Here is a 26111-nt window from a genome sequence, read left to right as displayed (position 1 = left end):
CAAGCTGAGTCGTCCAAGGGACATCCTGATGGTGCTTAAGGGGAGGAAGATAAAAATCAGAAGACTTTGACCCTCAACATGAGAAGGCTGCCGCCACCTTCTCGGCTTTGATACTGGACATCGGGTGGGCCCATCGGTCTAGGTCTAGCCTCCAGGCAGCACCAGCCTGAACTGGCAGCACTGCGGGCCTCTTGCAAAGCCTGGGTCCCACCCCAAATCTCAGAAGTAAAACCTGCATTTTAACAAGATGCCCAGGTGACCTTCATAGCTCTCTAGGAGAAAAGGGGCAGCCTCCCCACATGCAGGCAACCTGCCCAACCTGGTCCATGGCATTGCACACACCCTTGAACTCTTAGATGTTGTTGTCTCTTTCTTCATGAAGGCTGGTGTATTCCGACCCTGGCTCTACCTTGGAATCACTTGGGAGAGGGGTTACATCAATGCTCAAAATTAAATTAGAATATCTAAGGAATGTGGCCCAAGTACTGGTTTTTCAAAGCTCCCCTGGTGACTTTATTGTGTGGCATGGATGGAGCCAATGGTGTAGACAGCTGTAATTCAGAACTGCCTTCCAATGTGCAGGTTCAGGGACCAGCACTTTACCTGGGAGCTCATTTGACATGCAGAATCTCAGGCCTTACTTCAAATTTACTCAGAATCCTCACTTTAACAAGACCCTCACATGAACCCAAAGCACATTCCAGCTTAAAAAGCACTAACACTGGAGTCAAAAAGTAGTTAAAGCTGGGCGCGGTGGCACATGCCTATAATCCCAGTGACTCAAGAGGCTGAGGCAAGAGAAGCCCAAGTTCAAGGCCAACCTCAGTAACTTAACAAGACCCTGTCTCAAAGCAAAAATAAAACTTAAAAGGGCTGTAGATGTAGCTCAGTGGTAAAGCACCCTTGGGTTCAACTCCCAGTGACCCTCCCCCAAAAAAAGCAATTAAAAGGAAAGACCCATCATCATTTGGAAACCTACATTAAGGTCACAAGTTCCCCAGGGTACCCGAGCATTTGCCTGAGAATTCAAGGTTTAATGTCAGGCAGAAGGTCTCATCTCCTAAAACATCGACCCTGAGAATTACAAAGATGAACAATTTGAGTGTAAAAAAGGAGCTCTCCCTCAATGATTGGAAAGGGGCCAAAGGACTCTGATTAAACACCAGAATGAGACTCTGATACTTTTTAAAAGGCAGAAAATGCCTGGAGTGTCTAACACTGAGGGCTGCAGAAGGTCACATCCCAGATAAGCTAATGAAGAGTCGTACTGAGGCCACCAAGAGGTCCATAGTTGCCTCCTGCCATTTTCAGAGTTATTGCAGGTGCTGGCTTTTACATCTTCAATTTATAGCCCTGATGGCAGCACACACGAAATCACTCCAGGCTGATCTCCTCTGCATGGTGATGAGCTAAAATCTTGATGGGATCTAAAGCCGTGGGTTCCCTGCTGAGATACTATCACTTAAGTTGAAAATAGAAAGAGTTATCAATTCCAAATGCCACTGAGGCAAACAGTGGATCCAAATTTCAATTTTATTATTGCTGCAGATAACGGTCTCCTGAGGTGTGACTCATGGCGGTCCAGGACAACTGAATCAGGATCATAAGCCACCAGCTTGAGGTTCCATCTGCTGAGAATGTGGGCTTTGCCTCTGCCACTTTCTGGTCGTGGGAAAGACATTCCAATTCTCTGTGCTTGTTTCCTCATCTGAAAAACTGTACCTGCTGGCAAGGCCAGCATTATGCAGGATCATACACGCTAAGTGCTTAGAACAGCAGCCAGCATGCTAAAAACCCAGACACAGTTATCATCATTGCTGTTAACACAAGTTACGGGTGGACAACAAAACCCAAAGAAATTGGACGAATGGCTTAGGACGGGCAAAGGATGGGCAGGGGAGAGTATGATGTGGAGATTTTCTAACATGGTTGCAAATGAGTGATTTCAACAGTCTTCAAATCAGAGGGCACGCCGCAGGTCATTGCTAACAGGAATGGCTCACCACTCTGGAACAGGGGGAGAGAGGAAACACCAGAGCAGAATTCAAGTGGGGGAGAGGATGAGAAGAAATGCTGAAGGCAGGAGAGAGAAAAAGGGACAGATGCTACTAGGAGACACGAGGGGGATGCTGTCCTAGCACAGGCGGGCGGCAACCTGAGCCTCAGTGACACACTGCAAACATCTGGGGTGTTTGGGTCACATACTGATGCCTGGCCCCATCCCCAGGAGTCCGATTCACAGGATCTTTAAAGATGCCCCTGCAGGTGAGTCTATGTAATGCCCGGTTGAGTGCCACTCAGTGCACCCAGCAGTTTTGTTGCCTTAGCACTGTTGGCATCACTGGGAGATCTATTACTCACGTTTTCCTTTCCATTAACTCACTGTTTAACATCTAACACTTAAAAAGGAAATGTGTCACAAGTAAATGGAATTTTTGGCCATAAATAGGAAGTACCCATAAAAGTAAAAACAATGAAAATCTGCTGTGTGTGTTTCTAGTTGGACTCAGCTGCCTGAGGGCTGCTCTCTCCCAGCTGCAAAGGGGAAATTGACAAGTGTTAGAGTAGTAAGGATCTTCTCGCCCCAGACAGAGTCTTTGTCTGCCTTACAACCAAGACAGAAAAGAAGACTGGAAAGGGACTTTCTCATCACGTAGCCTGATGCTCTTTGTGTAGTTCAGTACCTTCAGAAACCATCTCAAGTGCTAACAGGAGTCACGTCCCCCAGTGGTCCCATCCCAAACGTGGAAAGCACAATTACAGGAATGCCAATTCCCAGGTTATTAAGGATGTGGAATATTCCACAGCCTGAGAGCAGCAGTGTGCCGGAGAAGAATGTCGTCAGCAAAGATTCCATGGCTTATTTCTGCCTCTCACTTTTATTTTATTTTATTATTTGGTGGTGGTGCTAGGGATTGAACCCAAGGCCTTGTGCATGCAAGCACTCTACCAACTGAGCTATGTCCCTAGCCACCCTTCTCTCTCTCACTTTCTATAAGAACCAAATTATTCGGACCCATAGAATTAAGAGGAAAAAAAAAGCCATGCTGCTATTGAGAATGACATTTCTTTTAAGATCTCTCATGCCAACTCAAAGTGCCAAAGGAAGATCGTCTCTGAACACAGCAGCAGGGCTACAGTGCACCTCCCTTGCCCAGAAACTCGCGGGGCAGCCCCACCTGCACTCCCTGAGCTCTGCTGAGCAGGCCCGCAGCCTCATGGAGCAGCAAGAGCACCCGCCTTCCCCTGCTGTCTCCCTGGCACTTCTGCAGCCTTTACAAGAAGGGGCATCTGCAGGAGTAATCCGTCTGCACTGTGGCACAGGCCATGCAGAGTGGAAAGTCTGTTCTGTAACTCCAGGACGTCAGGAGAAATACAGAGTCCTCATTCTATTCCCATCTTTGGAGAGGCCTGTTCTGAAACTATCGGCTGTTGAGCCCGACATTGAGAACCAAACAGCCTGGGTTAAAAGGTTCCGTAATTTCTGGATAATGTAAGGTAGCATTTCTGGATAAAATCCATTCAAATAAGATTATGAGAAATACCTACACAAAGTTACCTGACTCAGGTGGCTGGGTGAGCCCAGGATTCGTGTGCTCTGACTGCATGCTCAGGGGTGAGGTGGGAATACAGGCCTGTGGGCCATCCCAGAGGGGTGGACTGCTTTGGCCAGGGGGCAAAGCTGAGCCAGGTGCATATGGGAATAAAGAACAGGGTCTCTGCCACCAGGCCAGCAATGCTGCCATGGGCCTTCTGCACAGGGAGAAGTAGAGGGTGGCCTGCGGTGGCAGACCACAGGGACTGCCGGGACTGCCAGGCTTTCTTTGGGATGAGCAAGTTATCCCAGAAATGTGAGTCACATAGGGGCTTAATACACACTTACGGATGGTCAGGGCCCTGTTGGGCTCATATTGCTTGAGTGGGTGCTGCAGGTGATGGCTGACTTCTCGGGGGCAGTATAATGTGGGTGGTAGGGGTCCAACCCTGCTCTACCACTTATCAGCTGTATGCTTTGAACAAGTCACCCAAATTCTCAGCTAGTTCTTCTGTAACATAGAGATGGAAATTAAATGAATGAATAATATATGCCAACCATTGGGAAGAGAACCTGGAACAAGGGAAGAGGCATATCATTATTTGCTTTAACCATACTGGAGTGCAATCAGCTTGCTAGCTTCATCATCGCCATTATCACCACCACCACAACCAACCACTCCTGTTTGGCCCAGAAGGTCTGACTGTTTTCTTAGGGTAGAGAAGCTAAGTGTATTAGAGGGGCAGTTCACACAGTCCTGGAATTTCCAGACTCAGGGTTAGGCAAGAGTTAAACAATCAGCTCAGAGGTGTTCCAAAATAGTCCAGGATTAAAAAAAAAAAAAAAAATCAGTGCAATTCTTGATCCATCCAGATGGCTTCTTAATCCAGAAATCCATGCAGCATAAATTAAGAAGCATAATGATAAAATAAACACCCTTGAGCTCACCACCTAACATAAAAGTGAGATCAAGGCCAACACCACCGGACAACCCTAGCATGTTCCCCGACTCCTCCTTGCCTCCCCCGTGGACGGTAACCCTCACTCTGAGGTTGCCATGGGCACTCTGGCCCAGCACAGGTGAAAGTAAGAGCACAAAATCCATGGGCAAGTAAACCAGAAGCTTTGCCGAGGACACAGCCGTATCCCTACAGACATGATGGGTCAGCACTGACCGGCAGTAACCCTGCCCATTCAGGGCTTACAGAGACATTGCTTGTGATGCACAAAACTCAAGAGCCTCCAAGTTGAACAACAACCTGGCCTTTCACATGATCTGCTTTGCTTTAGAAAATAATTCTCTATTCTTGCTGCCTTTGTTTCCCCTCTAAGAGCGCCCTTGTTTGCGGCTTCTGTTTTAGAGCCAACAAAAAAGGACAAAGGTTCAAAACAGGGACTTACTGCAGAAGTCGGGATTGTTCGCTGTGTGCAGCCCCCAGGGCCCCAGCCACCTCCACCCCTGTCTGACAGCAAAACGAGAGTCGACAGATTCTATAATCCTACTCCACACCATGCATAAGCAGAAATGATGTTCTCTGACACTATGGAAAAACAACAATTCTCCTTTTTTTTTTTTTTTTGAAGTTAAACAACAGCAAAATAAATGTGAATACCAGACTGCTAGAGGGAGGGGGTGGCTGACGAGGTTTAGTGTCAATGTGCAAAGAGCCTGGGGTCACTCACATCAAGTGACAGAGTTACAAAGGCTTCCTGAAACCATGAGCCCCATCTCTGGTTAACAAAATGTGACTTCCAGCCCAAAGAATTAGCTGTTTGGATGATCTCTCAAAGAGCTTTTAGACATAAATTAATTTATTATAAAACCATAATCATATTGGAATATATTTAATGCCAGAGAAACTCTGTGAAATTACAGATTCCTGAGAAGTTGGCCTTCTGAGTTTAGGCGGAGATGGAGTGTGTGTATGTGGGATAGAGTGAGTGAGCTTGTGTGTATGAGAGAGGGGGAAGGCATGTGCACCAGAGAGAGAGCATGCTTCTGCTTCTTCACCAAGAATGACTGATTACACCACCAGGCAGAGGGTTGGCCAGCACCCTGGCCCTCTGGTACCCAGGAAGATGATAAAGATGGTGGTGACGGTGGCAATGGAGTAGCATCTCTGGAGCAATGACTAAGTTGCAGGTACTGTTTTAAGCTCTTTGCAATAATGCAAGAGATGCTATTATCAAGCCCATTTGTAAACGGGGCCCTTTGGTAGAAAGAGGTGGGACATCCTGCTCTCTATGACCTAATGAGTGGCCAGCTGGGGTGGACCTGGGGTTGCATAAAACCCAACCTTCACTTGCTGCTGCATGAAAATGACTTAAACCAGACAAAGTCCCAGAGAAAGTTGGCTGCATCCAGAAAAGGATGGGAGGAGCTTTGCCTAGGAGAGCAGGGAGGAAGGGAAGGACTAAAAACCTTTCCTCTGGAGACACGGGTGATGGCAGAACGGGGAGGGAGATGTGAACACACACCCAGTAGAGCCCAGGGTGACCAAGGCAGCGCCTGCAGGGGAGGTGGGAAGGCAGGCAAAGGCCACTGCTGCATTTCTGCTTTGGTGCCTTGACCTTGAACTTAGCAGAGGGGGCTCTAGTACCCCATTTAAAGGTGAAGGAAGTGCCTTCGGGGGTGCAATTCCAAAACCAGGGGTGTCTGAGTCACTAGGTGGCCTCTGTAGGTAGAATGTGCTGACATCTCCTCAGAACCATCAGCCTAGTGACTGAGTCAAGCAAGACAATGACATCAGTGACACACAGGGCCCAGGAGTACCCAGGAGCACTGATACAAGGGCAGGTTCTTGCACTTACACTCAGGTCTGGCACTTGGGGCGCACTCACACCTGCTCAGTCCCTCTCTGCTGTAGATGCTGATTCTGGGGCAAACGGCACATGAAAAGCACAGAGGTGACAGGAGATTGCAGTGGCCACAAAATCGAGCTGGGTAAATCAGCGTTGATGGAGCAGTTTTTTAGGACCACAGAACAAATACTAAAACCAGGGAAAAGGACACTCAACAAAGTAGCATGAACTAAGAAGTGTTCTGCTGCTGCAGAGTTAAAGCAATGGTAAGCAAGTAAACATGGCTGTGTTCCAATAATACTTTATTTCAAACAACAAGTGGTGGGCCAGATTTGGTCCTGAGGCCTTAGTTTGGTGTTTCCTAGTATAGAACAAACACCACTCCAACAACTCAGGAATGGCTTGGAGAGAATGGACACAGAGGGGTTTCCACCTACTTCTGGTTCTTTATGCTTTGAGAACATAAAGAACTCTTGAACTCTGCCCTTTCCTAGAGCCAAGGAAAAGTCCTGAGCTAGGGTTGGGGAGAGAGGACATATCTCCTGACATCCTCCTACACCCAGATTAACTGTCACACTCACAATCCACTTTTGTCTTTAGTTGTCACCTGTCTTAGCAGAACCTTCAGAAGCCATCTCTTAGGCATACGTGGCTGGCTGTGTTAGGGTTTCTGTGGTGCAGTAGTCTGCACTCCTAGACAAACCTGATTGGCAACTTCCTCCCTGGGGCATCTGATCTGGCTGTGACCCACTGCCCGCTGGCCAACCCCACCCTGTTCATGCTCACCAGCCTGTTCCATACTTCGGCCCCACCCTGGGACCAAGTGCAAACAGTGAGCAGATAAGGCATCAATGGGGGCCATTCTTTAATTATGCAGCAGCTGCTCTGGGAATAGGAAATTTAAAGGAATTTGTAACCAGGAGCCCTGGGAGGCAAAGGCTGACCTGTTCTAGGACAGCAGGACACGGGCAAGGTCCTTCTGCCTAATCTAGCTGTGCTTTTACAGAGCTGTGGGCTGGCCCTGCTGAGGAAGTTAGCCTCTTAAATTGCCAGTTGCTGGTTAGAGAGAATCTTGGGTGGCCGATGGGCTGGATCAGACAGAAAGAGGGAACCCCTCACCCCACTAGCTCAGGCTTGCATGGTGGCTCCAGCGCTCACAGGGATCTCCACTTTCCTCCAGCCCACGGCTCCCGGGTCACGTTACTGGAGGAACAGCCTGTTCTGGAGGTCTGTTTGCATCTTCACTCTGGGCCCATCTGAGGGTGCCACGAGGGAGAAGCTGTGTCTAAGGAGCTGCCAGTTCCCTCGCGTTGCTGCGACTCAGTTCCGTGCCAGGAGCCAGAACTCTTTGGCAAATGTGGACGGGGAAACTGGTGGGGTGACAGATTGCTTCCGGAACAGGACTTGCTGAGTACCCTCCCCACGTGACGTTATGCGGGCGGTTAAGCTGTCTAGCAATAAGGCCAGGTTCCTGGTTTAGGGGTCTTAGCTCAGTGCCTCACAGACCGTGCAGGCAGATGAACCCTGTCACAGGTGGGGCACGTCACAGAGGGTGGCAGGCTTGTTGGCACAGGTCCCTGTGGACAAAGCAGACTGAACTAGCAAGACTATCAGGTGGGCACAGAAGGTCCTGGAAGAGGAAGGGACCTAGTCAGACTCCAACTGGCACAGGGTGAGGGTCCAGGGCTGTGTGGTTCCAAGTTGTATTTCTGATTCACACGGGTTTTTACTGTGGGTAACAGACAACCCTAAAGCTCCCTGGGCCAGACATTCCCCATCCTCTCGAAGCCACAAACCCTTCAACACAAAATTATAATTTCTATGACTCCTGGGGGCTATCATGGGCCTCTGTGGTATGTCTGAAGAACCAGCTCTGCTAAGCAAGGACGTCTTCCTTTTAACTGAGCACACTCTGAGTTTGCATGTGGAGGGAGCACAGCATTCCTCTAGGCCACTTCCTGCTTTGGCTGGAAGGAGGTCTGTGCCACCGTCTGAATGGTCTGAACGCATGCATCCTCCTACACCCAGATTAACTGTCACACTTACAACCCCACTGAGAGGTGGGCCTATGGGAGGTAACTAGTCTTGAGGGTGGGGCCCCCAGGAATGGGATTAGTGCCCTTAGAAAAGAGGCCTGAGGGAGTTTGTTTGTTCCTTCTACCACATGAGGACCCATGGGAGACACCATCTAGGAATCAGGAAACCAGTCCCCACCAAAAATCTGCCAGTGCCTTGGTCTTGAGCTTCCCACCCTCCAGAACTGTGAGAAATACACTTCTGTTGTTTGCAAGCCACCCAGTCCACAGTATCTTGTTGTAACAGCCTGAACAGAGCAAGGCATTCTGGAGTGGGGAGAGACCTTGGCTGGGGCCTGCTCTCGGATGGGAGCTGTACATAAAGAGGTTGTTTATGGTGGCTGTGGGCAGTCTCATGGTTTGCCACCATCAGATGGGTACATGAGGACCGTCTGGCCAGAAGCAACAGCAGCTCACATTCTTCTCTCCCTAAGAAATCAGAACTGATTTGCAATCATAACTTGACTATCACTTAGTTACAGTATTTTTGAGGCTCCAGATATGGAAATCATTACCATGTGGAACTTTTCTGGGTTTCAGGAAATAAAACCCAAAGGCATTAACAAGAACAATGAGCAACTGTCCACCAGGCACCAGTGACGGAGATTCTGTGTGCCAGAATAATCTCTGTTTCCCACCATGTACTTCAACATTTCTATCTAAATTTTAGGAATGCTCCATGCTCTGGCCCACTTCCACTGAGCACATGGTGGTATGACTTAGGAGCTGGCCTTGGTCCCAGCTGGCTGGTTAACTGCACCCAACCTATCACCTTTAGGATGTGTATAACGTGCAAGAGCAGCTCCATACCAGCAAAGCCGGTCTCTTTGTTACTAATCATTCTGACCTCACTGTTCGGCACAGCACTTTGCTATGCACTCAGTAGCTTCATACACGTCTCCATGCTACACTTGCCTGGTGCTTCTGGGTTTGTGCTGCCCCAGCCCTGAGCATACCCTCCTGGGAACACATCCCTCTGTGCTTCTCCACCACCAGCTGCCGCAGTCTGGCTGGGCACAATCAGGAGCCACTTGTCAAAAGAAACTAACTTTATTTTTAGAACCACACACGCCAAACAAAACAGCCTCTCAGGAAAAACCCTCAGAGCCTCAACTGCCACCACCGGCTTTCCACAAGCCTCTCTCCCCCACACAAGCTTCTCTCCACCTCCCACAATCCTCCTGCTCTTGAGGCCGATTGGCTGGGTCACGTGGGCGGAGCCAAAAAAAGTCCCCCAATGAGCAGCTCCGTGGTCTGAAAGGGCAGGGAAACAGCCCAATGAGCATCACCGCAGAGGAGCCAATCAGCTAGATGTTGCTGGGGCCGAGGAGCCAATCAGCTAGATGTTGCTGGGGCCGCTGTGAGCCAATCATCAGCTGGCAGCTGGAAGTTTGCTGGCAGCTGGAAGTTTGCTGGGGCCCCTTCGGCTGTGGCTCTCAACATCTCCCCCTCTCTGTTTAAACAACAAGTATGTGGCTTAGGGACCGTGCCTGCCTTAGGTTGTCCAATAGTACATATGGTCCTTAGGTTGGTACCATTGCAATTGGATCTTACCCGTCACTGACTACCGGTCCAGTATACAGCCACACCTGTGGAGAGGTCTTTGTACCAGCGGGGGGGTGAGGTTCTTTGCCTCACCTCTGTTGGCCCCTTCGGCTGTGGCTTAAACAGAGAGGGGGAGATGTTGAGAGCCACAGCCGAAGGGGCCCCAGCAAACTTCCAGCTGCCAGCAAACTTCCAGCTGCCGGCTGATGATTGGCTCACAGCGGCCCCAGCAACATCTAGCTGATTGGCTCCTCTGCGGTGATGCTCATTGGGCTGTTTCCCTGCCCTTTCAGACCACGGAGCTGCTCATTGGGGGACTTTTTTGGCTCCGCCCACGTGACCCAGCCAATCGGCCTCAAGAGCAGGAGGATTGTGGGAGGTGGAGAGAAGCTTGTGTGGGAGAGAGAGGCTTGTGGAAAGCCGGTGGTGGCAGTTGAGGCTCTGAGGGTTTTTCCTGAGAGGCTGTTTTGTTTGTTCACAATTGTAGCATGTTCTTGGCCTGGCATCTAAAGCCTGTTTTACTGCAGCTGCCACAATTTGCCCTTGTTCATTAATGTCTCTGGCATCTAAAGCCTGTTTTACTGCAGCTGCCACGACTTGCTCTTGTTCATTAATGTCTCTACATAATTTAATATATGTGTTTAAATCTTCATGTTTCCATGGTCTAATGATATCTCTGCACCAACGATTCGCTTGCTCATAAGCCAGGTGTTTTAGTAATGGCATTGCTTGTTCTGTATTCCCAAAAACTCTGGTAGCTGTTTGAATAAGCCTATCTACAAATTCAGCATAAGGTTCATTAGCTCCTTGTATTACCTTAGATAATTGACCTTGTAAACCTCCGTGTCCTTGTAAAGTCTTCCATGCCTTAATTGCATCTACAGCAATTTGTGCATATACACCAGGATCATATGCAATTTGTTGCTGCTGATCCTCATAAGGTCCCTTTCCTAACAACATATCTAGATTTCTCTGAGGATAACCAGTTGCTGCATTTCGCCTAGCCGTCTCCTTGCAAAATTCCTCATTGGCAACCTTCCATAACAGGTATTGTCCTCCATTTAGCACAGCTTTACACATATTAGCCCAATCTGCTGGCGTCATGTTCAAGTTGTTAATGGATTCGACCATGCTTACAGTGAAGGGTGCTTGAGGACCATAGGTTGTTACAGCCTCTTTTAGCTGCTTCACTGTTTTGAAATTTAAAACTTGGTAAAATCACTGCCCTCCTGCCTCAAATACAGGGCATGTTAATATTTGAGATCTTGTCTCAGGATCCCAACTATCAACTGCGGGGGTTGGGGACCTCCCAGCATATGGAGGTGGCCTTGTTAGTTGGACACTTACGTCCTCTGGTGATAGAAAGGTGTTAGTAGCAGTCTCCTGTAGAGGTGGTGCTGTTGGTTGGACACTTACACCCTCTGGTGATAGAAAGGTGTTAGTAGCAGTCTCCTGTTGTAACTTTCCCCCTGATGGCTTTTTCTGTTTTACACTTTCTTTCTCTGTCTGACTAGCTTGAGAGGCCTTCTCTTTTACTTGAATCTTTTCCTCTGTCTGACTAACTTGAGAGACCTTCTCTTTTACTTGAATCATTATGTCTTCTTCTTCCTCTACCATTGTCTGAACTGAAGGCTTTGGACTAAGCAAACAAGATATGAACGTCCACAATGGCAATGTGCCAACTGGCAGAGTCCCTGGGCTTTTCTTTTCTATTCTTTTTAAATCTTCACCATGATGGTTCCATTGTGATATATTTAACAACTCCTCCTTAAAAAGCCATGGGCTACATTTTTGTATTGTATCAACGTATGCCCTGACTGTTCTTGATTTTACTGAGATGCCTCCTTCCTCTAACAATTTACTTAACACTCTTTCGGTTTGTTTTTTACTAATTTCTGATCCCGTATTTCTACTATAATACAACCCAACAAGATAATGCCTAACAAAACTGAAACTGAGTGAAACAAAATTGGAACAACACAATATCATTATAATAGCCTCCTGAAATGTCCATCCGTCCTTTCTCCCTATCTGTTCCTCAGATGTGAGCGGTTTTTCTTCCATCTTACACATCTCCAGGGACAGGCAACTTAAAACAAAAGTGAAGCAAAATAAAAGAGGAATCTTAAAATGGCTACCCATCCTCTCGCCCTGCCCTCAGGGGCGAGCAGTTCACTTACCCTCAGTCGCTCCCCGTGCGAGCCACCAAATGCCGCAGTCTGGCTGGGCACAATCAGGAGCCACTTGTCAAAAGAAACTAACTTTATTTTTAGAACCACACACGCCAAACAAAACAGCCTCTCAGGAAAAACCCTCAGAGCCTCAACTGCCACCACCGGCTTTCCACAAGTCTCTCTCTCCCACACAAGCTTCTCTCCACCTCCCACAATCCTCCTGCTCTTGAGGCCGATTGGCTGGGTCACGTGGGTGGAGCCAAAAAAGTCCCCCAATGAGCAGCTCCGTGGTCTGAAAGGGCAGGGAAACAGCCCAATGAGCATCACCGCAGAGGAGCCAATCAGCTAGATGTTGCTGGGGCCGCTGTGAGCCAATCATCAGCCGGCAGCTGGAAGTTTGCTGGGGCCCCTTCGGCTGTGGCTCTCAACAACCAGCCCCTACCTTGAAACAAGACCCCCCTTCTCCAACCTTCCACTCTCCTGACAGCCTGGCCCACAATACTTGCATCTGCACAGACTGATGGCAGGTTGGGGCAGGGTCTGCGCCACCCCCTGTGCATGGCTCCAGGGTCCACACCAGGAAAGGTGAAATCTGAGGGTACTCAAGGGTTCCCGCCAACTGAGAAGCTGGAAAGCACTGCTTCTTTTGGGTGCAGTACATAAAGCGTCCATTTGGAGGGACTCCAGGACAAGAAAAAAACTAATATGCTTTTTTTTTTTTTTTTTTGAGGGAGAATAAAGCCAGGCCAAAAGGAGTCAAGCAATTTTTCTGGAAATGTGAAATGCTTTGAAGAGCCTCTGAGCCCATAAAGACGGAAGGACATCAGCTCTCTCTCCAGCTTTCAGGAAAGAGGCATCAGACGGGGCCATTTGCTCTTGGGAAATCATTACCGCATGGAACTTCTCTGGGTTTCAGGAAATAAAACCCAAAGGCATTGACAAGAACAATGAGCAACTGTCCACCAGGCACCAGTGATGGAGATTCTGTGTGCCAGTGGGTCCTGGGCCGTCTGGTTTATATATTGGTTCCTCGTGCTGTATCAAATCTGCTCATACCGTCTGTGTTCATGAACTCCACAGAATTTCTGACGCAATCTGTTCCATTCTCATGAATAATGACCCATAAATTGTGAGATATTTGTTTACTTATTGCCAGAGACAAAGGCAAGAAGAAATGAGATACACTGAAATGCCCCTGCTCGGCCACATCCTTCCCATCACACTGTATCCAGACACGAATCTGGAGCCTGCGACTTGAGCAATCTCACATTTTAGGGTCTGTTTACTACATGTTCTGTTCCGTGGCTGAGGCTCTCTGCTTGGTGATAAGAATGAATTGCTGTCTCAGGAGGTCACGGGGCCAGAAAACATAAGTCAGCCACTCCTCGACCACAGCCACGCTGGAATAAGACTCACGGAGAGAATGCAGAGGAGTGAGCTCGGGAGGAGGAAGAGCCACTGGGGGGTCTCTTCTAATCCTGATCGCTGAAAATAAAAATTTCCTTTATATCTCTAGAATCCTGATGTTCCAAAAGGAAATGGGAGTCTGATGGTGAGAGAGTGATTTCCAGGTTATGAGAGACCCAAGTGATTCTGTATAATAACAAATATTCATTTTAGGAAATATTATCCTTATTATAAGAGCAACATATATTCATCATATAAGAATTTAAATGCATGGAAGTATAAAAGCATCTATCCTTCCACCACAAGACAGGATCAGCATTGGCTTATTGGTAAGCTGACTGCCAGTCTCTTTCCTGTGTAGTTATCTACGGTGAAATACTTATTTTTATGGAATTCACATCATTTTATGATACAGCTTTAGGTCCTTCCTTTATAATATAGCAAAGTATGTTTAAAAACATTAAATTTTTTTTTTTAGTTGTCGATGGACGTTTATTTTATTTATTTATATGTGGTGCTGAGAATTGAATCCAGGACCTCACACATGCTGGTCAAGTGCTCTACCACTGAGCCACAACCCCAGCCCCTAAAAACATTTTTAATGCCCAATATTCCACTTTGGAATGGAAATTTGTGGCTATATCATAATTTTTTAATCAATGACCAGTTTGGGGACATCTACACAGTTTTAAATCCCTTATCTTTATAGACATCATAGCAACAGATCATCTTATAGCATAAGCATTAACCTATATTTCTGAAAAAAATTTTTTTGTTAGGATACAGTCTTGGGAATAGATAAAAGGGTATAAGACTCTCGGTGTATAGCCATTATTCCCCCCAAAGCTGTACCAAAGTCATACTAAGGATGTGGTAAGGAAAATAAAGGCTAAAATTGTAATTTTGGACCGCTTAATAATTTTTGAGGTTTTACTCACCCCTGCCCGCTGCCCTTGGTTATTTGGCTATTTGTATTTCTTTTCTTTGACCTACTCCTAATTTCCTGCGGGGTGGTCAGAAGAATTGTTTAGAAATGCAGGATAATAGCCCTTTTCCAAATCTGCTGCAAACTGGGTTTAGAATTAATTCTTGGAGTGCTTCTTGAAACACAGAAGCTTAACTTTCTTTGCAGTTAAAGTTGTCACATTTTCTTTCATCTCTGCCATTTCTTTTAGGCTTAGAAACTTCTTGCCCTTTCTGAGATTAGCTAAATATCCACTGATGCTTTTTTTTCATAATTTTGTTTCTTTTTTGTATTTAACTTTTAAATCCATTTGGAATTTATTTTGGTGTGCAGTGTTGAGGCAAGACCTCATTTATTTTATCTTCCAAATGTTTAGACAATTTTCCCAACAACATCTGTGGAACGAGTTGTACCTTTCCCATTGGTTCATGTGGCTTCTGCTTGTTTATAGCAGGCTCTGTTTCAGGGCCACCTCCTTTATCATATTCAATGTTCTATTAGTTCCTGCAACAAGCCTAGCTTTTAAATGGCTCTAGATTTCCAATGCAATTTAAAATGTAGCAATGCAAGTCCCTGCTCAGCACTTTCCATTTCTGGGCACAGAGTTTCATGACCTAGGGCAATTCTACTTTGGTGGCTTGTTTTCTCTTGACCTGATAAATCTGTGCACATTCCTTATTCTTAGTGTTTATGGATCATGCTACTTTAGGTGTAAGCACTATTAATAGAATAAAGCTATACTGTTATTAAAAAAAAATCTCCATCTGGAAACTCTGGGTAGTTTAACTTGGTATGGGCCTGGTAAGGTGTGTAGCATTCTGGACAAAATTATTAACCAGCCTCTGCAATAAACCCTCCTTGGTATCCACATCTATAGATGGCGAAGCTGAGGCTCAAAGAGACTTAAAAGTCATGAGCCCAAGGCTCCCCAGCTAGTAAGGGGAAGGGCTGGGAACACAAGCAGCCCTATTCTTGTACATTCTTTTCCTTGTTTTGGATTTCAGTTTTGATTGACACATGGTAACTATACATATTTGTGGGATACAGCATGATGTTTTATACACAAATACATTGTATAACCATCAAATCAAAATATTTAGCACATCCATCACCTAGAGCAGGTATCATTCCTTTGTGGTGAAACAGTCAACATTCCTCTCTTCTAGTTACTTTGAAATACACAACATATCATTAACCACAATCACCCTAGTGTGCAACATCAAAGTACAGTTTCTTCAAAAAATTAAAAATAGACACGATCCAGCCATGCCACTACTAAGAAACAAAATCAATAAGTCTAACAGATACCTGCACTCCTTGTTTACTGTAGCATTATTCATAATAGCCAAGGTACAGGACTCAACCTAAGTGTCCATCAACTGATGAATGGTTAAGACCATGTGGTGCACACACACCATGGAATCCTGTTCAGTCATGAAAGGGCTGAAATCCTGTCATCTGCAGCAGCATGAAGGGACCTCATGAACATTATACTAAGTGAGATGAGCCAAGCACAGGAAGACAAAGACCGTATGATCTCACACGTTAGTGGAGTTTAAAAAAGCTGATCTCATAGAAGCTTAGAGTAGAACAGCGGTTACTAGAAGCTGAGAAAGATTAGAGAGAGAGGAGGTCGAGGGGACTAGTGGACAGATACAAGATTGACCGTACCATGCCTCTTGCTACAGTCTGTACTGTTTGCATTTATCTTTTCCAGAACTTTAGAAAATATAAATATTTTAATTCTACTGCCAACTATCTTAAAACATTTGTCCCATTTTAAATCCTGCATTTCTCCGATTATCAAACCAAAGAGTGAAATGGTATCTTCTGACCCCTCCCCTAGCTCATAGAAGAATCCACTATGCCTCGTCCAAGATCCCCGTTACCTCTGATATCATTTCCCACTCCTGTTACTATAAAATTAAATGAAGTTTGGGGTCTCTAATTATTATTATAATTTTTATATGGTTCACATTTTTCAATCCTTGTTTTTCATATGGTTTTAATGCTTACTGCTTATTCTTCTACATTATGACCTTCTCATTCCCAAGCCTTTCATCTTACTTCATTTGGCACCCCTCTTTAGTTTGGCTTTAAATAGTTTTTCCAAGAAAGGCATATGGGTGACACATATTCTGAATCCTTGCACTTCTGACAATATGCCATATGAACAGCAACCTGGCCAGGGGACATATTTGGGGGCTATGAACTTTGCTAGTGTAAACTCTGTAAGTGATGTATTCTTTTCTCCCCACATTAAGTGCTTCACACAGTGAGAAGTCTCAACACCAGCCTGGTTTTTATTCTCCTGTCGGTCACTTATCCATTCTAAAGGAAAGGAGTTTGTTTCTTTTCTTAAAATTAAAATTTGTCTAGGATGTTTCAAGTTGCACTCTTCTTTCTGCTGATTTTGCCAGAACAGAATGCATTTCTTGTAGTCTGAATATGGCATGAATGTGTTCTTCTCATGGATTTACTGCTGCTGTTGGTTCCAATTTTTCTTCTCTCATCTATGGGATGAGGTACCTCTCAAGTTATGTCCTTTTCTCAGCCTTCAATTTTTATCACCTTCTCTTTCACGGTTGTTATCCTTCTGCCTGCCTCCGGCACCAGAGCCTCAGGCTCTCCCGCAGCACTGATCCGATTTTCTACAACACTACTTCTGCTCTTTGTGGCTCCATGAATAGTCATCAGGTTGCTGCCATTTAACTTTCCTAGAAGACATTTCTTACTTGCCCACCTCTCTTCATCTTGTCTGTCTTTTCCTACAGCCCACCACCATTTTTAAGAAGTCATCCTGTTGGCCATTCCTCTTGACCTGTTTGTTATAATGGCTTAACATCCTGTTTTACAAAGATTGTACATTCCTGTTTTCTACTGAAATTCATGTGGAATTTTCTCAAATGCCTTCCTGTAACCCCTCTTCTTCCAGTAATTGATCTTCATGCACGTTCTCCTGGAGGATACTCCCCTCCCCTTATCCCTCCATAGTTTTTAAAGGAGTCACAGGTTACATGTGACTTTTTTCCTTCACTCCTCCTCAGATGAGAAGGATAGACCCAGACTTGGAATTTGCCCAAAGAAGCTGTGTTTGGATTCCTCATTGGCTCTGTCCACTGCCTGGTGGACTTGCTTCCCTGAGAATTAATCTGACATTCAGATTAGTTGTTCATGGCTCCTTGTCTATAGATCCATGTGTTTTTGCAAGACCCTGGTGGGATCACATCCAATTTACCACATTGGGTAGTCACATGCTCTGGATCATGGGTCCACTTACAGTTAGGATCTCATGGCCACAGGCCTTCTCATTATGTACCCATCCCCTGCCTTCACAGGACACAATCCAGCAACGTTCTCTATTCTTCCACCTCCCAGGTCCTAACCTCCAGCTGCACTGCGCACTCAGACGCTCCCTTTATTTTTCCCTTTGGAAGTTAGAGTCTACTTGTAGACTGGAGGGAAAATGCTCTTTTGGTTTCTGAAATAAGGTGACCTCCATGGTAAGAGAATGCCTCCTGGGCTTTTCTTGGCTTGTGAAGACCCTGTTTCTTGGATCAAAGAGGAAGGTGTGAAAAATCTTCCTGCTTTTCTTTCAGGTGCCCAGGACTTTCCTATTTTATGCATCCATGACAACCAGAACACTGATAATCATCAACAGGAAATTTTCCAAGTTGTCACCAAGTCAAGTGGTCGAACTGTCTAGACCATGACTTTGTCTTCTGAGACTTGACAGCGAGTCGGGGCATGAGTGAAAGAGTGAGCTTGAGAAGTTACCAGCTGGTTTCCTAATTCAGGACATGTGGATTTCCCGAGTTGCTCTTGGAGTCCCACTGTTTCTGGAAAGCCCGGTTAACTGGAAATGGAGCATAATCCTCCTGGCTGTTCTCAGCTTGTATCTAAGCTGCCCATCATCACTCGTCATGAAGATCGGAACCCTGCTCTCACACCACCACTTTGTCCCTGGGTGAGTGCATTTCAACGTGGTCCCAGACCAATGAGACCTCCTGCTGGCTAAATTCTCAGAACTCCAGAAGAGATCTGGGGGAAGGGGAGGACACTGGGCAGACCCTCATCCTCCCTCCCTCATTATCCTCTTTCCTGGGCAATGCTGACTGAGTCACTGTCTAGTGAGCAAAGGAGTTTGGTTGGACAAGGAAACACCTGTGATTCTTCTACCTTGAACATGAATTGCCTGTCAATCTGCATGTTTTTTACCTTTGTTTTCAACGATATCATCAAAGGTCGGTTTCTAGTTTGGGTACTAAGCCAATAAAGTTCTTTCATAAAGTCCTATGTCCTGGAAATAATTCCTAAATTTGTACATATGGGCACCTGGGAGTCATAGGATGCCTTTGAGAAAATGACGGCTGTGGCTACTCTCTCTCCCAGAATGTAGATACAAAATTCTGATATACTTTGGAGGATTCACTGATGCCCTGGACCTGGAGTTACATGTGGGGGCGCAACCATGGATCCAAAGATAAGAATCTGCTCTAAGACAAATGTCACTTCTCTGCTAATTTGAGTTATTTCCTATCGATCATCTGAGAGACAATCAGTTTGCAGGGGCGAAGGCATTTCTGCAAAGAATTAGGATAAAGGGACTTATTGGCTACTTGGGAGCCATAAGGAGGCAAACCCCCCCTCCCTCGGTGTCTTCGTCCATTTTCTGTAGTGTGATGGAATGCTGGAGATCACTTAATTTATAAAGAAAGGAGGTTTACTTGGCTCTTGGTTCGGGAGGCTGGAAAGCCCAAGAGCATGGTAACGGTATGTGCTGAGCTCCTTCTTGCTGCATCGTAACATGGTGGAGGGCATCCATGGCTAAAACAGAGCAAGCCGGCCAGCCAGAGCTGCTTTTATAGTAAAATCACTCGCACAATAACCCATGAATCCAACAACCTACGAATGAGCTAATTCATTCATGAGGGCAGAGCCCTCATAATAAACAGCCCACTTCTCAAATACTATTGACATATGGCTCCGGGGATTAAGTTTCCAACATATAAAATTTGAGGGACACATGTAGACCATGGTACTCGGGTACCAGGAAAGTGAGATTCATCTGGGGAGTCAACAAACTCTTGGTTCCATCAGTACTGGAATAGAGCAGGGCTTCCCAGGCATCGGGATAAGATTGAATCTAACTCTGGGGAGAGGAGGCAGCACCCGGGAGATGTCGACTCCATGAGGCCTCTGGGATGGCATCTTACATGGCAAATCTATTAAACAGGATCACTGTACTTTGTCTTCTCTGGGATCTTGACTAGGCTGAGAGGCGACCCTGACTGTCAGCAGCCATGTGGGTGATCCTAGTTCTCTCTGTAAATTAGTAAACTGGCATCCTGCCATACTGCAGTCAGTACTATGCTGGAACTGGTCTCTAGGGGCCTGGCCATCCTGAGAGGCCACAGTGAGCTTCACCCCCGCCCCGGCCTTTGGTGGCTACTGCCTTTCCTGATGTGTCCTGTTTTAATAATGGAGACACATTCAGGGATAAGAGCTTCCCTCCAACACCATCCCAAACATAGAGACACTTTTTTTTTTAAAGATATCCATGCCAGTAGGGTGTCTTTTGGTATACTGTACATTCATGGGGTGCAACCGACTACAATTTTGATCCCACTCTGTGGTTGTACATGATGTGGTCATGTACTCACATAAGAGCGTAGGGGAGTTTATGTCTGATTCTTTCTGCTGCCTTTACTATTCATATCCCTTCTCCTTTCCCTTCATCCCCCTTCGTCTAATCTAATGAACTTGTATACTCCTCCCTTGTTTTAGGTTAGCATCCACATATCAGAGAGAATATTTGGCTTTTGGTTTTTTTGGGACTCGCTTGTTACACTTAACATGATATTTTCCAGTTCATCCGTTTACCAGCCAATGCCATAATTCCATTCTTCTTTATAGCTGAGTAATATTCTGTTGTGTATATGTACCACATTTTTCTTTATCTGTTCATCTGACGAAGGGCATCTAGGTTGGTTCCATCGCTTGGCTACTTTATACATTGATGTGGCTATGTCCCTGTAGTATTTGCATTTAAGTCCTTTCAGTATGAGCCAAGGGTGGGATAACTGGGTCAAATGGTGGTTCCATTCCAAGTTTTCTAAGGAATCTCCATACTGCTTTCCAGAGTGGTTACACCAGTTTGCAGTCCCACCAGCAATGTATGAGTAAATTTTTTTCCCCACATCCTTGCCAACATTTATTATTACTTGTATTCTTTTTTTTTTTTTTGGAAGGGGGGTGCTGGAGATTGAACTCAGGGGCACTCAGTCACTGAGCAACATCCCCTGAGTTGCTTAGTGTCTCACTTTTGCTGAGGCTGGCTTTGAACTTGCCATCCTCCTGCCTCAGCCTCCCAAGTCACTGGGATTACAGGTGTGTGCCACCATGCCAGCTGTTACTTATATTCTTGATAACTGCCATTCTGATTGGAGTGATAAGGAATCCCAGTGTAGTTTTAATTTGCATTTCTCTAATTGCTGCAGATGATGAACAATTTTTCATATATTTGTTGACCCTTCGTATTTCTTTTTCCGTGAAGTGTCTGTTGAGTTCCTTTACCCATTTATTGATGGGATTTTTTTGTGGGGGGTGTTAAGTTTTTTGAGTTCTTTGTATATCCTGGAAATTAATGCTCTATCTGAGGTGTAGGTGGCAAAGATTTTCTCCCATTCTGTAGGCTCTCTGATCATGTTCTTGATTATTTCCTTTGCTGTGAAGAAGACTTTTAATTTGATGCCATCCCATTTATTGATTATTGATTTTACTTCTTTTCTTTAGGAGTCTTATTGAGGAAGTCTGTTCCTGAGCCTATGATGGAGAGTTGGACCTACTTTTTCCTCTAGTATGTGCAGGGTCTTTGGTCTAATGCCTAGGTCCTTGATCCACTTTGAGTTGAGTTTTGTGCAGGCTGAGAGATAGGGGTTTAGTTTCAATTTGCTACATATGGATTTCCAGTTTTCCCAGCACCATTTGTTGAAGAGGCTATCTTTTCTCCAATGTGTGTTTATGGAGCTTTGTCTAGTATAACTATATTTATGTGGGTTTGTCTCTGTGTCTTCTATTCTGTTCCATTGGTCTTCATGTCTGTTTTGGTGCCCAGGCCATGCTGTTTTTGTTACTATGGCTCTGTAGTATAATTTAAGTTCTGATATTGTGATGCCTCCTGCATTATTTTTCTTACTAGGAATTGCTTTGGCTATTCTGGGCCTCTTACTTTTCCAAATGAATTTCATGACTGCTTTTCCTATTTATACGAAGAACATCATTGGAATTTTAATGAGAATTGTATTAAATCTGTACAGTGCTTTTGATGGTATGGCCATTTTGACAATATTAATTCTGCCTATCCAAGAACATGGGAGGTCTTAACATTTTCTAAGGTCTTCTTCAATTTCTTTCTTTCTTTTTTTTTTTTTTTTTTAGTGTTCTGTAGTTTTCATTGTAGAGGTCTTTCACTCTTTTATTAGATTGACTCACAAGTATTTTATTATTTTTGGGGTTATTGTGAATGGAATCATTTTCCTGATTTCTCTTTCAGCTGATTCATCATTGGTGTATAGGAACACAATTCATTTATGAGTTCAATGGAGCTCAACTTTTGATGGAGTTTTGGGGTCTTCTAAATATAGAATCATTTCCTCAGCAAATAGGGATATATTGAGGTCTTCTTTTCCTTTTTGTATCCCTTTGATTTCTTTCTTTTGTCTAATTGCTCTGGCTAGTGTTTCAAGGACTATGTGGAATAGAAGTGGTGAAAGAGCGCCTCCCTGTCTTGTTCTAGTTTTTTGTTTGTTTTTACGTGAATCTAACCTACTGCAAGGTGGCAACAGGAAATGCCCAGAGTTGTGTTTCTTCAATGTTCCTGTAAGAAGGATCACCTTTGAGGACTCACTGACCACAAAGACTTGCAGATCCTGCTCTTGGTCTTGGAGAACGTGGTTCCCGTCACCTGCTATGGGAGCAGCAATCTGTACGCAGAACAGCAGCAGCTTTGAAGGGGACACTGACGGGGATGAGTCACAGAAGGTACCTGGCCCCCCTGAGATGCCCTCTTGTCATTCCTAGGCTCAGCCCCAAACCAAACAGAGCTCCATCAGGCCACCTCTACCCCACAGCGTGCCGGAAGAACGGCTCTGAACTTGAACCCACCCAGGTGACTCACTGCCTGTGCCAAGAAACCTTTTGGTCATGTTTTCACAATGGAAACTCCCAGGACCCAGGTTACACATGTTCTCATTCAAGGTCTAGCTTCATGTTGTCACTTGACAAGTTGCTGAAATCCTCTTAATCTCTATTTCCTCATTTATCAAATAAAGATAATAACAGTCTCTTCCAATAGGAATTCTAAGTATTAAGTGAGATTATGGAAGGAAAACCTTTGGCTTAGGGCCTGGTGCAAAGTAAGCACTTAATGACTCTTAACTATCATTACTGTTAATATCACCCAGCATTGCAAGGATGTCCCAAGCACTTACGAGGTGTCAGGCAGCCCAATAAAATGTGGGATTTGGGGCCGGGGTTGTGGCTCAATGTTAGAACACTTACCTAGCACATGTGAGGCACTGGGTTTTGTCCTCAGGACCACATAAAAGTGAATAAAATAAAAATGTTATATTCATCTGTAACTAAAAAAAAAAAAAAAGAGTTAATAAAAAGTGGGATTTTTTAGTTGATAAGCTTCTGAGGCCCCTGGGGGTGTGGCACCTGCCGTCCAGTGCATACAGCTTTCCACCTCCAGGGCTGGCCTAGGAAACTGGGATGAACCCCCTTCATGAGGAGTGACCGTCTCTGATGATGTCAGGACGAAGAAACTGTCACTGGCAAAGACTCTCATTATCTCAAATACAGTTTTTGTTTTTTCATCTAGATGTTCTCATGACCTTTGGGATCTCTGATAGGTCCATGAACATCTCTGGTTCTTGACCACTCTTGCTACCAACTGCACAGCCTTGGGGTCGCCCTGGGAGCAGAGAACAACGGGGTGGCTTGGGGATGTTGCTTCTGGGTTCGGGGCTGGCATGGGAGCTCTGTCCCACAAGACTCAAGGGACTTCTGGGCCCTGGGTCTCACTGAGATTGTGGCAACATCCATCAACCGGGGGGACTCTGGCAAACTGCCTCCCAAGATCCCAACCCCAGAGCAGCAAAATAGTCTAAAGAGAAAGAGGGACTGCAGACACCACCATGACGGGCACCCACGATGACAATCGGCACACGGGGAGAAGGAAGGGTGGTGGAGGTGCTATTATGCAATCCTCTCTGGCACCAGGGAGAACCCTCCATTTGTGTCTCCCACCGGCACCATCAGCACTCCCCACCCCTGCTGCCCCTGAAGCTCACAGAATGGTTCTTCTCTCAGACGGAAAGAGGGTGACGTGAGAGACACACCCAGCGAGAACTCCAACTTCGCCCTGACCTGCTTCCGACAAGTCCTTCCTTGCATCTCAAGATGGACCAGGCTAGGAACTAGGGAGGGAGCGCAAGGCCTCAGGGCCCCTCCCTGACCACCCCCTCCGCCTGTCGATGACTTCCTCTTCCTCTCTGCTTAAAATAGACTACACCAAACTGAAATAACCCAGGAGATTAAATTAAATTAACTCAGGTCTGGCTCCCAGGCAGCCGCTAATAAAATCATAAGCATTCACATGAGCGTGGAGGACAAGGGCAAAAATGTTTACTGGTCCTGCCCTGAACCCCACCTCCCCATCTAAAGAATCTGGATGCTTATGAGACAAAGCCCACTGAAGCCCACTTTCCCTCTAACACCTTCTTCACAGGAGGGACTGACTGCTGAAAGCTTCCAGGCTGGGAACAGGCAGGGATCTGGTCTCACGAGCTTGCCCAAGGCAGCCCCATCTTTGGGGGGTCTCTGCTGGCTTCCTTTCCAGGAGTGCCCTGGCTGAGCATCGAGCATGACTCCTGGCTAGGCTGAGGCTCTTTCCTAGATCTACCTGCAGCATCAATGATATCCCCCGCCCTCCACCCCATAGGCCCAAAGCTGATTCTCTAAAAAACATCTGTATCAGGGCCACTGGGAGTTCCCGTGAACAAGAGACTATTAGTCCCCATCTGTGGATCACTTGTCCTTGGAGAGAGACAAAATAAAAATAAAGTTGTTTTTTTAAATTTTTTTCAGTCTGTATTCTAGCATGGCCATCTCTAATCTGAAAATACAAAGCTGAAAATAAACATTAATTAAATGGATGATGTGAGGGCTAAAGAGATTTTCGCTGGCAAAACCTTTCCCAGCTCAACCATAGTCAGAAAAAAACTCTGGACATTCTCATGACCTCTGGGATCTCTCCTGGAGAGAGCCCATCTGTCAACGCCTTAGACCACCACAAGACAGCCACATACATCAAGCCTAATGACAGACTCAAATGACACTGAAAATAAGTGATTAGGAGTGAAGGATCTTGCATGTGAAACTGCTGATCCAGTCAAGTCACCAACATGGTGACTCTGAATCCTTAATTTACCAAACTCTTTGAGGTTCACCAAGCCGTGATGCTGCTGAAATAACCCCCCAATTGGCAAATAGAAAGAGAATTAAATAGGAAGAGGCCAGCTCCGAAGAAGCCACCTATCAGGGACCATGCACAGGATGAAGACACTCCTAATGCGGTGGGCCTCTGCCGTGCTTCTGGGTGGATGGCAGGGAGAGAAGCCCTGGCATTTTGAACATTGTGCCCACAGTTTACAAACCAAGCAGGAAACACATCATTTCCCTAACCTTGGGAGGGCCTTGTGGCAATGATTCATGAATAAAATTGTACCTTGCTTTTCTTTTCCTTGGCTGAATGGAAGCCAGGTAGCCTGGCTTTCCTGGGGCAGAGGCTAAGAGCACAGAGGCATTGTTAGTGTATTGCCAACTAGTTCATTGTCACAGTTGGAATTCCTCATGAAAGCAAAGCCCTAGGGGCCAGCCGTGCAGGTCTGCCAAGCAGGCAGCCCCGGCCAGCAGACAAAGCTGCTAGAGTGGAGTTGAAAGCCAGTAGCTCAAAATGCAGCAGGGAAGGCTTTGTCCAGAGCCTGGGCCCTAATCGATGGTCTCCTCCTTGTTCCACAGTCTAACTGGGACCTCATTCAAAGGACTCTGCTTCCTGCCACCACTAAACCACTTCTACACCATTTACACTTACAACCTGGCATGACGTTTTAGAGCTTCTAAATGCAAGGCGTAATTAATGTGCCAGGTGGCTGAATTGGACAAATGTCACTGAATCAAAATGTTCTCTTTATCCTTGGCTGTTTCTGGAAACTGGCCAGGCCAGGAGCATGTTCCTCTGTTCAAAAGGAACTTAGGAGTCATTTCAAACTTCTATATATAAGCTCAGCCACTGTCACTGCTTTTCAGTAATTTCATAGACGTGCACAAGGTGGGCACCCAAAGGAACAGTAGGTCCAGGGGTCCCAAACCAACTTCCTGCACAAGGCGGGCTCGTGTCTTGCGCTAATATTCTGTCTGCTTAGCATCATCCCCTGTGCCTGGGAACTATCCCTCCCCTGCCCCAGTCCCCGATTTGCTCTCTGGTCACAGTGGATGGGTCCAGAGATGGCAAACAACCCAGAATGACAGTGCCTCCCCTCCTG

At 45.9% G+C, this 26111-nt stretch overlaps 1 protein-coding gene across 2 annotated transcripts in view; it reads right to left on the bottom strand.

Annotated features, from left to right (window-relative positions):
* The window catches only part of Prkca (protein kinase C alpha), a 410592-nt gene that overhangs the window by 91046 nt on the left and 293435 nt on the right, over positions 1–26111 (bottom strand). The window lies entirely within an intron of this gene.

The sequence above is a fragment of the Marmota monax genome, unplaced genomic scaffold, assembly GCF_021218885.2.
Source record: "Marmota monax isolate L192 unplaced genomic scaffold, Marmota_monax_Labrador192_F-V1.1 WCK01_AAM20220418_F8-fsc00173, whole genome shotgun sequence".
NCBI classification, from domain to species: Eukaryota; Metazoa; Chordata; class Mammalia; order Rodentia; family Sciuridae; genus Marmota; species Marmota monax.
This window is presented reverse-complemented; position numbering and strand designations above follow the sequence as displayed.